The sequence below is a fragment of the Triturus cristatus genome, chromosome 4_2, assembly GCF_964204655.1.
Source record: "Triturus cristatus chromosome 4_2, aTriCri1.1, whole genome shotgun sequence".
Lineage (NCBI taxonomy): Eukaryota > Metazoa > Chordata > Amphibia > Caudata > Salamandridae > Triturus > Triturus cristatus.
The window spans coordinates 84,175,507-84,187,156 of NC_140586.1; positions in this window are offsets into that span (position 1 = coordinate 84,175,507).

An 11,650-nucleotide genomic window follows, 5' to 3' on the forward strand; every position below is an offset into this window, starting at 1 on the left:
TGATGCGTAAGGAAGATGCTATGGTCATACCACACTACTCCCAATGGTGTTTCAGGTGTATCTCCTTTTGTCTCTCTCAAGGGAATAAATCCAGGTTCCAAACTGGCCCCTAACTGGCTTAATGGAGGATGTCCTGTCTGGGTAGACAGGATGACAGTCTTAGACAAAGTAAAGAGTCATCAAACAGATGACAAATCCAGGTATGACCAGAAATGGGGAACGAGCAACAGAGAGTGGCACGAAGGTCAGTGGGTGATTATCAAGAGACCTAATGTCAATAGTTCTAAAGTTTCTGATTTCTCAAAACCCTTGAGAATTAAATATGTAAATAACAACTCTGTGGTATTGGAAGAAGGCAGTACTTGGAGCATGGCTCCTGCCCCCCCTCCCACTGGAGAGTGGCAGAATAGGGGGTGTACCCACCCCAGGGAAGGGATCCATTGGTCCCTGCCCTTTACCTACCTGTAACACCCCTAAATTTAGTATTTAGGGGCACCCTGAACCTTCCTTCCTCAGATCCAGCAACCACAAGAAAAAGAAGAGAAGAAGGACTAGAAGCCGTGCAGAGCTAACAAGAGTACGACGCTCACTGACTTGGCCCCAGCCCTACAGGCCTGTCTCCCCCTCGAACCTGCTCCTGCAAAACCCCAGCGTGTCCAGCGGACAGCAACCTCAAAAACCCCGGAGGACCTGCCTGACTTCACTTTCAAAGCTGTTTCTCCTGTGAACATCTGACGTGTTTTAACTGCAGCTTCTGGTGCCAGCCAGGACCCGCAAATCCAGACCACTCTGCATTTGCCGAACCCGGCCCGAATGGAAAAATACCACGAGGAGGTCCCCCCGGCGATCCTGACCCGAGATCCGCCGACTCCTGACCTGCCTCAAGCCTCCTGACGACGCCTGTAGCCTCAATCCAGAGGACCACCCCCACCAGAGCGGGTAAGAAAATTCGACGTCCCGAGGCACCACTGCACCCGACGCCCCACGGCCTCGTGTGCCCAACCCAGCGGTGCCTAACCAACCCTCAACATCCCAACTTACCCCTCGAAGTGGTGGTCACTCCTGGAAGATCCTCGTCCCCGAGCCTGCAGTGTTTCTTTGTCCCGGAGAATCTCCATTAAAATCAACGGGGCACCCGACCTCAAAACAGCACCCTGCACCCGGCCGCCCTAGTGCCGCTGAGGGTGCCTCTTTGGTGCTAACTTGGTCCCCAACTTGCCCTGAGCTTAACCCTAGGAGCTTTGCTCCCACAACCCCCGGCCTGCTTGCCAGCAGCCATCAACCGGAGTCTCCCTATCCTCCATAGGATAACATTGGGCCTCAACACTCTGCACCCAGCCGCCCTAGTGCCACTGTGGGTGCAACAACAGTGCATCACTGACCCTGTGAGACCCCTGAGTCTTGCCCCAGAACCCTAACTTCAAAGACCGAATACTTACCTCGAAACCGATAACCTGTTTTTCCTCATAGTATAACATTGACATTTTTTCTCCCAAAAAGTTTCTACGAGTCGACTTTTGAAAACTAAGAATATTCATAAAAAAATCGCACAAATAACCTAACCAAATTTTCTCAACTGTTTGCAGGAAAGGTCCCAGTGCTGAACCCAGGTGTCCAGCACTGAGTAAGAAAAGTAAATAAAAAGTAACTTACCTGTGAATTGAATTTCCTTCCATAGGATAACATTGGGGGTTCTTTGTGAAACTGTTTTTAAGTGTCAACTTTTGAAATCCAAGAATATTCTTTAAAAATCGTACAAACTACAAAAACATAATTACTTACCTGTTTTAAGTAGATGTCCCAGTGCTGAATCTAGGAGTCCAGCACTGGATTACAAAAGTAACACAAAAGTAACTTACCTGCTAATTGAATTTCCTCCCATAGGATAACATTGGTGATTCTATGTCAACAAGTTTCCAAGCGTCAACTTTTGAAATACAATAATATTCTTTAAAAACCGTACCTCTAACTAAATCGAATTTACTCAACTGTTTTCAGGAAATGTCCCAGTGCTGAATCTAGGATCCAGCCATGTGTTAGCAAAAGTAATCTGAAAAGGAATTCATTGCATTTTTCTTAAAAAGCCCATCCATTTGAATGTACTATACCTGCTAAGTGTTGCAAACTGCTTACTTAAACTGTAACCAAAATCAGTACAAGTTATACTGCAATTTTGAACTGTGTTCATACAAGTAATTTACTACTGCAAAGTATTTATATGCTTACCTGTACCAGGCTTGCTTGGTTCTAGAAATAATACATCAGTATATTTTTTATACAAAAACAATTGGCCTAGAGTTCAGTTCTTGAGTGTGTGAATTCATTTGCTGACTGATTGTGTACATCAAATGCTTAACACTGTCCTCTGATACTGCCTTACTGCTCAACCACGCGACCACTTTAGAGAGTAAGGTTCTATCTAACTTTAACCTCGGCCAAACCTCTGGAGACCCTTGGACTCTATATACACTGTAGCTCACTTTGGTGAAGTATATATAGAGCCAGTTTCTTACATTGGTGAATCACCGGTGGGATACAAACTTGCATTTGTTGGACTACTTGGTTACCATCTGATCACATGACAGAACTCTTAAATTGTTTAGAATTCTGATTTTGCAAATTGACATTTTGTTTACCAAACTACTAAAAGTCTTGTTAGGGCCTTGCTTAAATCCCTTAAGGATTTTAGAAAATAAAAAGTAACTATAGTCAAGGGTAGAAGGGTTAGAACATTTTGTTAGAATGTCTCAAAAACAGAACCCAGCTATTAGTGAAGATAACAATAATGGCATAGAGGACATGGTTGAGGAGCACGACATCGCCCCTTACCTCCACTTATCTTTTCTGGAGTTAAGGTCCTTATGCAAAATTAAAAACGTAGCCATGGGCCAGCATCCAACCAAACAAAAGCTCCAGGAGCTGTTGGCTAAGTATGCCAAGGACAACCCCTCTGAGAATGGTGATGACTAACCAGAAGGGGAAGTAGGTGAGGAGAAGAAAGGGTCCCTGGACACTTGTTTCCAAGAACTAACCTATGGGTACCTAGAAGCCACACAGGTGGTGCAGGTCCCATTGAGGACATTGAGGGCAGCCTCAATAAGGAGGACAGCCTTTTAGCAAGGCTGGCCAAAAGTTTGGATCTAGAGTCCAGACTCTTGGCTCTAGAAAAAGAAAGACAGGAGATGGGTTTAGCACCCATCAATGGTGGCAGCAATCCAAAAAATAAGGACAGGGAGGAATCCTCTGATCCTAAAATCCCCAAAGGGATTGTCCCTAAATTTAAGGAGGGCGATGACATCACCAAATGGCTCAAAGCCTTTGAAAGGGCTTGTGAAATGAGGAAGGTGAAGAAACCTCTCTGGGGGGCTCTCCTGTGGGAACTGTTCTCTGGCAACTGCAGAGACAGGCTTCTGACCCTCTCTGGGCCAGATGCAGGGTCCTATGACCTCATGAAGAGAACTCTGATTGAGGGATTCAAACTCACCACTGAGGAGTACAGAATTAGATTCAGGGAGGCTCCCAAAACCCAGAACCAGTCCTGGATTGATTTTGTAGACTACTCAGTAAAGACACTGGATGGTTGGTTAACTGGACACAATGTGCATGACTTTACTGGACTTTACAATTTGTTTATGCAGGAACATATATTAAGAAATTGCACGAATGAAACGTTACATCAGCATTTGGTAGACCTAGGTCTAATTTCTCCCCAAGAATTGGGAAAGAAGGCAGACCACTGGGTCAAGACTAGGGTGAGTAGGACAACCACTGGGGGTGACCAAAAGAAAGTGGTTACAAAACCTCCCCAGGGAAAAGGTGGTGAGAATCCTCAAGATAAAAAGTCTGAGCCTTCCAAAGGGCCCCAAAAACATGACCAGGGGGGTGGGTCCCAAACTACTCCCTATACTCCACAGCTCTATAGGGGGAATAACTTTGATCCTTCAAAGGCCTGGTGTAACAACTGTAAGAAGTCGGGACACTTAACTGTAGACAAGTCTTGCCCTCACAACAAGGCCCCTAGTTCAACAAGTACAGCTACTTCTGGGGTAGCAAGTCTACAGATGGGATCAACGGTGCGCCCAGAGCAAATCAGGATGCACACTGAAGCAGTTCTAGTTTCAGAGGGGGAAGTTGAGTTTGCCACTGTATCTGTGTGGCCACTCAACTTGAAGAAATACTTACAGTATCCTTGGATCAATGGAACTAGGATAGAAGCTCTGAGGGATACAGGTGCCATTGTCACTATGGTGAAAAACACATTGGTTTCCCCTGAGCAATATTTGATTGGGTGTACTTACCCAGTCACCAATGCTGACAGTGTTACCACTAATCATGCTATGGCTATGGTGACATTAGACGGGGGGTTACTGGCCTGAAACAGGTAGTGGTCTCTTAAAAAGCTACCAGCCGCATGTCTGCTTGGCAATGACCTGGAAACCTCAGCCTGGGCTGAGGTTGAACTAAAAACCCATGCAGCAATGATGGATATCCCTGAATTGGTGTGTGTAAAAACAAGAGCACAGAGCAAAAGGCAGGGTGAAAAAGTGTTGGAGCCTGAAAGAATGGCCCAACCTACCAAAAGAAAAGGTAAGAAGACTGGGGAACCAGCTTCTGTTCAGCAACAAGATCAGGACCCCTCTTCTCAGGGACTTGGATACCCCAGAGGGAACCGAGCCTATGTAGCTAGACCCTTACCAGGTTGAACTCTTGGGCCCAGGGGAACCCTCTAGGGAAGAGCTGTGCCAGGGTCAGCAAGACTGTCCCACTCTTGAAAGCCTGAGGCAGCAAGCTGTTTCAGAAGCAAAGGGAGATGTCAGTGGTACCCACAGAGTTTATTGGGAAGAGGGATTACTGTACACTGAGGCAAGAAACCCCAATCCTGGAGCCACCAGGAGAGTGGTAGTGCCACAGAAGTACAGGGAGTTCCTCCTATATTTAGCTCATGACATCCCCCTAGCTGGATATCTGGGCCAAACCAAAACTTGGGAGAGGCTACTAAGCCACTTTTACTGGCCCCAGATGCACCAAAAGGTGAAGGAGTTTGTCAGCTCCTGTGTTACTTGTCAAGCCGGTGGCAAGACAGGTGGCCACCCAAAGGCCCCCCCCATGATACTACTGCCTGTGGTGGGGGTCCCCTTTGAAAGGGTAGGTGTGGACACAGTGGGTCCACTTGAACATCCCACAGCCTCAGGGAACAAATTAATTCTAGTGGTAGTGGATCATGCTACTAGGCACCCTGAAGCAATTCCACTTAGGACTACTACAGCTCCTGCAGTAGCCAAGGCCCTCATTGGTGTCTTCACCACGGTAGGGTTTCCTAAAGAGGTGGTTTCAGACAGAGGTTCTAACTTCTTGTCTGCTTACCTAAAACACATGTGGAAGGAGTGTGGAGTGCAGTACAAGTTTACTACACCATATCACCCACAAACCAAAGGCCTTGTTGAGAGATTCAACAAGACATTGAAAGGTATGATCATGGGACTCCCTGAAAAGCTCAAGAGGAGATGGGATGTCCTTTTGCCATGCCTGCTTTTCGCTTACAGAGAAGTGCCACAGAAGGGAGTAGGGTTTTCCCCCTTTGAACTTCTGTTTGGTCATCCTGTGAGGGGACCACTCTGTCTTGAGAAAGAAGGTTGGGAGAGGCCTCTCCAAGAACCCAAAGAAGATATTGTGGACTATGTGCTTGGCCTAAAGTAGAGAATGGCTGAGTACGTGGAAAAGGCATCCAAGAATCTTGAGGCCAGCCAGGAGCTTCAGAAGCATTGGTATGACCAAAAAGCTGCACTGGTTGAATTTCAACCTGGGCAACAGGTGTGGGTTTTGGAGCCAGTGGCACCAAGGGCACTCCAAGATAGATGGAGTGGTCCTTACCCTATCCTAGAGAAAAAGAGTGAGGTCACCTACTTAGTTGACCTGGGCCCAAGCAGGACACCCAAAAGGGTTATCCATGTGAACCGCCTCAAGCTCTAAAATGACAGGGCTGACATCACCATGCTGATGGTGACTGATGAGGAACAGGAAGCAGAGAGTGAACCTCTCCTACAGGCCAAAAGATAGGTCAGTAGGTGGAGTTCTCTTTTCAGACACCCTCTCTGCCCAACAGCAGACTGACTGCAAGCAAATCTTGCAACAGTATGCTGAGCTCTTTTGCCTGACCCCTGGTCTGACAAACTGGTGTACCCATGATGTGAACACTGGTGACAGTGCACCTGTCAAAAACAAGATCTATCGACAGTCAGACCAAGTCAAGGAAAGCATCAAAGCTGAAGTCAGCAAGATGCTGGAGTTAGGGGTTATTGAACCCCTGGGCCAGCCGAGTGGTTCTGGTCACCAAAACTCGCCCACAGAGAGAAAAGAGGTTCTGTGTGGACTATAGAGGACTCAACTCTGTCACCAAGACAGATGCTCACCCTATCCCAAGAGCAGATGAGTTGATAGACAAATTAGGGCAGCCAAATTTCTCACTACCTTTGACTTAACTGCAGGGTACTGGCAGATTGGCATGGCCCCAGGAGCAAAAGAGAAAACAGAATTCTCCTCACCTGATGGACACTATCAGTTCACTGTTATGCCCTTAAAGAATGCTCCTGCCACCTTCCAGAGGTTGGTGAATCACCTCCTTGCTGGGCTGGAGTCCTTTAGTGCAGCTTATCTTGATGAAATTGCTGTCTTTAGTTCGACCTGGCAGGATCACCTGATCCACCTTGGGAAGGTTTTAAAAGCCCTGCTAACTGCAGGCCCAACTATCAAGGCATCCAAATGCCAGATAGGGCAGGGTACTGTGGTGTACTTGGGCCACCTCGTTGGTGGAGGCCAGGTACAGCCCTTCCAGCCCAAGATCCAAGCCATCCTGGACTGGGCAGCTCCAACAACCCAGACCCAATTCAGGGCTTTCCTTGGCTTGCCTGGGTACTACAGGAGGTTTTTGAAGGGATAAGGGTCCATTGTGATTCCCCTCACAGAACTCACCTCCAAGAAAACGCCCAAGAAGGTTAACTGGACAGTTAGTTGCCAAAAGGCTTTTGACACCCTGACAGAAGCAATGTGCTCAGCACTAATTCTAAAAGCTCCAGATTATGCCAAGCAGTTCATAGTGCAGACTGATGCCTCTGAGCTAGGGATAGGAGCGGTCCTATCCCAGACCAATGATGAAGGCCAAGACCAACCTGTTTCTTTTATAAGCAGAAGGCTTCTTCCCAGGGAGCAGTGTTGGAGTGCCATTGAGAGGGAGGCCTTTGCTGTGGTTTGGTCCCTGAAGAAGTTGAGCCCATACTTGTTTGGTCCTCACTTCCCAGTTCAAACTGACCACAGACCTCTCAGATGGCTAATGCAAATGAAAGGAGAAAATCCTAAACTGTTGAGGTGGTCCATCTCCCTACAGGGAATGGACTTTGACGTGGAACACAGACCTGGGACTGCCCATGCCAATGCAGATGGACTTTCCAGGTTCTTCCACTTAGACAATGAAGACTCTCTAGGGCAAGGTTAGGCTCATCATCTTTCGGTTGGGGGGGTGGGGTCGTGTGAGAAAGTACCCTCTTTCTTGCACGGTATGCCCCCACTTTTTGCTGAATTGCTGATGTACTTTGACTGAGCGTGCCCTGGGCTCGTGCCAATCAGGTACCCAGGGACTGTGTTCCTTCCCTAAAACTGCATTGAAGCCTAAACCCAATTGGCACCTCTGGCCACAGGTCAGCCCCTGGTAAATGGTACCACAGGTACCCAGGACACTGGAACCAGGGAAAGCCTCTAAGGGCTGCAGCCTTATTGTGTCACCCTTAGAGGCCTTGTGCCCCGAAACACACACACTGCCTTTGCAGGCTGAGTGTCTTGGTGCAGAACAAAACAAAGAGTCGACATGGCACACATCCCAGTGTGCCATGCCCACAAACCACTACCCTGGCATACATCAGCCACCCCTATAGCTGGGTGCCCTATGCCAGTGGTGAGAGTACGGGTGCATGAGCCCTGTACCCCTACAGGGCCCAAGTCCATTCCTGGGCCATTTAAGTGCAAGGTTGCCATTAAGAGTATATGGTGCTGGGAGTTTTTCATTACGAACTTTCCAGCACCATGATGGCTACACTGAAGACTGAGAAGTTTGGTATCAAACTTCTCAGCACATTAAACCCGCACTGATGCCAGTGTGGGATTTAATGTAAAATGCACAACAGAGAGCATCTTAGAGATGCCCCCTGAAACTCGACCAAATCCCAGTGACCTGACTGAGTGGCTGTGCAGGCTGCCACCGCCAGACATGTTTCTGGACCCCTGGGTCGAGAGCTTGCTGCTCTTGGGGTCTGAAACAATGCACAGCCTGGGACGCGGTGCCAAGCTTCCTCCCCCCAGGATGGGCAGGGTTCACTAGGGAGAAGCTTCAAAGGCATGCCACCTTTGTGAGCTTCTCCAGACCATTTGTTGCTTTCAGCAACTGGTCCCCACTGGTTCTACCCCCCACTTTGGGCGGGAGAACTGGCGAGAAAAACAAGTGAGGAAGAGAGGTGTGCCCACCTCTGCCAACTCCACCCCTAAGATGGGGGAGGAGAGGTGAAACGCAACCTCGAGTCTCCGCCATCTTCAGGATGGGGGAACCCAGTCAACCAGGGACAGGCTCCTGCCCCCCTCCCACTGGAGAGTAGCAGAATAGGGGTGTACCCACCCCAGGGAAAGGACCCATTGGTCCCTGCCCTTTACCTATCTGTAACGGCCCTAAGTGTACGAGTTACTTACCTTCGGTAACGATGTATCTGATAGAGACGTTGTCTAGCCGCAGATTCCTTAACTTAGAATATCCCCAGGCGTCATACTGGATCCGGAAAATTCTTTGCAGCAGCACCTCTGCGCTTCGGGGGATGGCACCACACGACCCCGTCCATGTGCGTGACGTCAGCGAGGTCATATAAGTCTCCGTCAGTTTTCTTCGGAGAAACTTTTACGCGGCACAAGGCGGAGTCACCAACAAAAACTGTGAAAGTATGGGAACAGTGTGCGAAGGATGAAAAATCCGCAAAATAAATAAGGCGGATGGTGCAAAGCGTACGAGTTACTTACCTTCGGTAATGATGTATCTGGTAGAGACGATTCTAGCCGCAGATTCCTTCATGTAGAATTATCCCCAGGCGTGAGACTGGATCCGGAAACTTTTTGCCACAGCATCCCTGCGCGCCGGGGGCAGGGCGACATCACGCGACTGCACCCAGGCGTCGTCCGCGTACGTGACGTCAGCGAGGTCACATAAGACCCACCCCGGCGCGCCCACATCAGTTTTCTTTTCCGCACCACAACGCGGAACCACCAGATAAAAAACCGTGGGAGCATGGAAACAGTGTGCGAAGAGCAGAACAATTGGAAAGACACGGTGACTAACAACACCACCAGGGTAGTGCCAACACCGCAGACCCCAAGGGCATGGAAAGAAGAAAGAAGAAGAACAAGCAGAAACCTGCGCAGCCACCCTGCCCGCACATAGACAACCTCCCATCCCTGTGCCCCAAAGGGAAGAACAGGCATAAAAGTCATGGCACACGGAGGAAGCCCACCCCCCTCATCCCGAGCAAGGAATGGGACCAGCCCAAAGACAGACAGGGACAACAAACCTCCAAGCCACCCCAACCTAGAGGGTAACCACCCACAAGGGACAAGGGCAAGACAAGGCCAGATTACCCTTAATCAGAGGATAGCAATGGAAGGAAGGGAGGGGAGGGAGGACAGGGATAGAAAGCAATCCCTTCCAAACCTGGAGTAGCCAGAGCAGCAGGGTACAGGAACCCCGTCCTCCAAAGGAGGAATGAACCGCCCCCAGACGGAGCCACCCGTCAAGAACAAGGAAGGCACTCACAGGAGACACAGCCCCCCCACCGGGAGGCGAGTACCGAAGACCAACCCAAGGGTCCTCGCAGAATAGGGGAGGAAGGGCGGGCCGTGAAGGAATCTGCAGCTAGAATCGTCTCTACCAGATACATCGTTACTGAAGGTAAGTAACTCGTACATCTGATAGAGACTACTAGCCGCAGCTTCCTTCACGTAGAATAGATACCATAGCAATAACCCCTGGGAAGGAGGGTCTGCGAAAGGACCCCACCAGCCAATGCAGAACAGAGGGCCCCACAGGGGACCAGGTCTGTGGACCAGGTAGAACCACTCCCCTGCCAGGTCAAGGGAACCCCCACAAGCAGAACCCCACCGACCCCAAGGGGACGTAGGAGGGAAAGAAGGCTGAAGAAGCTCGTACACTCACAACAGAGGAACCAAGGGCAAGGACGGAGAGGCTGAAGCACCCCACTCCCCCACAAGGCAACATAGCTTCCGCCGAATGCCAAGACAGGAAGACGGAAGAAGGAGAAGAAGCCTAGAGGGCCCAAGGAAACTAAGGAGAAGAAGGCGAGCCCATTCCAGATGGAGAGCAGCCTGCCAGCCAGAACAATGCCGGCAATCAAGACCAGAAGCAAGAAGAACAGCCTGAGGCCCCAGGAAGGCCAAGTAGGCAACGTCTGGCAAGGGAGAACACAGGGACATCCCAGACCGCAGAACGGGAGCAGGGAGAGGAGCGGAGGCCCGGGCCACCACCACGAGTGGCCGCGCACACGACCTCAGGAAGCAAAAGCAACCTACGTAAACACCATGGAGAACAGGTACCCGAAGGCGACCAGAACCCTCCAGCAGAGCGCAAGCCATATGACAGCTACCATAACCACACTTAGGGCACGTGAAGTCCCAAGATATGGGAACCCTCTTTGGAAGAACTTCCGCAGCAGAGGAAGAAACAAAAGAACCACGGGGAAAAAAAAGTACCCCCACTACAGGTTTGACAGCAGCCCAAGCAAAGCAGAAGGCCCAATCTCAGGGCCAAGCCTGCGCAACAACTCCTGGAGGACTCACACACAACAACAAAAGGGCCGTCCAGCAGCCAACAATGCCAAAGTCCCAAGGAAGGACGTAAACGGCCAGAAAAACATACTCCACAACCATAACAGCCGGCCTAAGAAGGCCCAGAAGCAACCCTAACTCAGAAGTCACTGAGGAGGGGACGGAGGAGGAGGAGGAGGAGGAGGAGGAGGAGGACAGAGCCCTGCCAAGAGCCTCTGGATGGCAGAGTCGGCCGGGGCATGAAACAACAGACTGCCATCAAATGGGAGCTCAATGAGCCTCTCTTGAATATTTTCGGGGAAAACGCCGTCCCGAAGCCAAGCATGGCGACAGAGAGCGACTGAGTAAGCCATAGCCCGGCCCAGCGCCTCAGAGACGTCCAGAGCAGAGCGGAGAATAAACGCCGAGAGCTCCCGGCCATCCATTGCATGGTGCCGCAAATTCACCTGAGCAGACTCCTGGGACCCTGCAGACCCCAGAGACTCAGCCGAGTCCCACAAACAGGAGGAGGCCCTAGCCAGCACACACAAGGTGTTAAGGGCCTGCAGGGCTACGCTGGTCGTGGCGAAAATGTTGCGTCCCCAAGTGTCCAGCCAGTGGGAATCTCTGGACGGTGGCGCCAACAGGGGCGGCAGGGAGGGAAAAGCAAACTGCAGAAGGGAGCGGGCGGCTGAGCAGTGAATGGACAGGCACGCCGGGCCATGCGGCGTCGGAAGGTGCCGATGCAGAAAATGCAGAGGCACCGGGTCCCCGGAGGCAGGAGGCCTCCAAGCCCCCGTCAAGG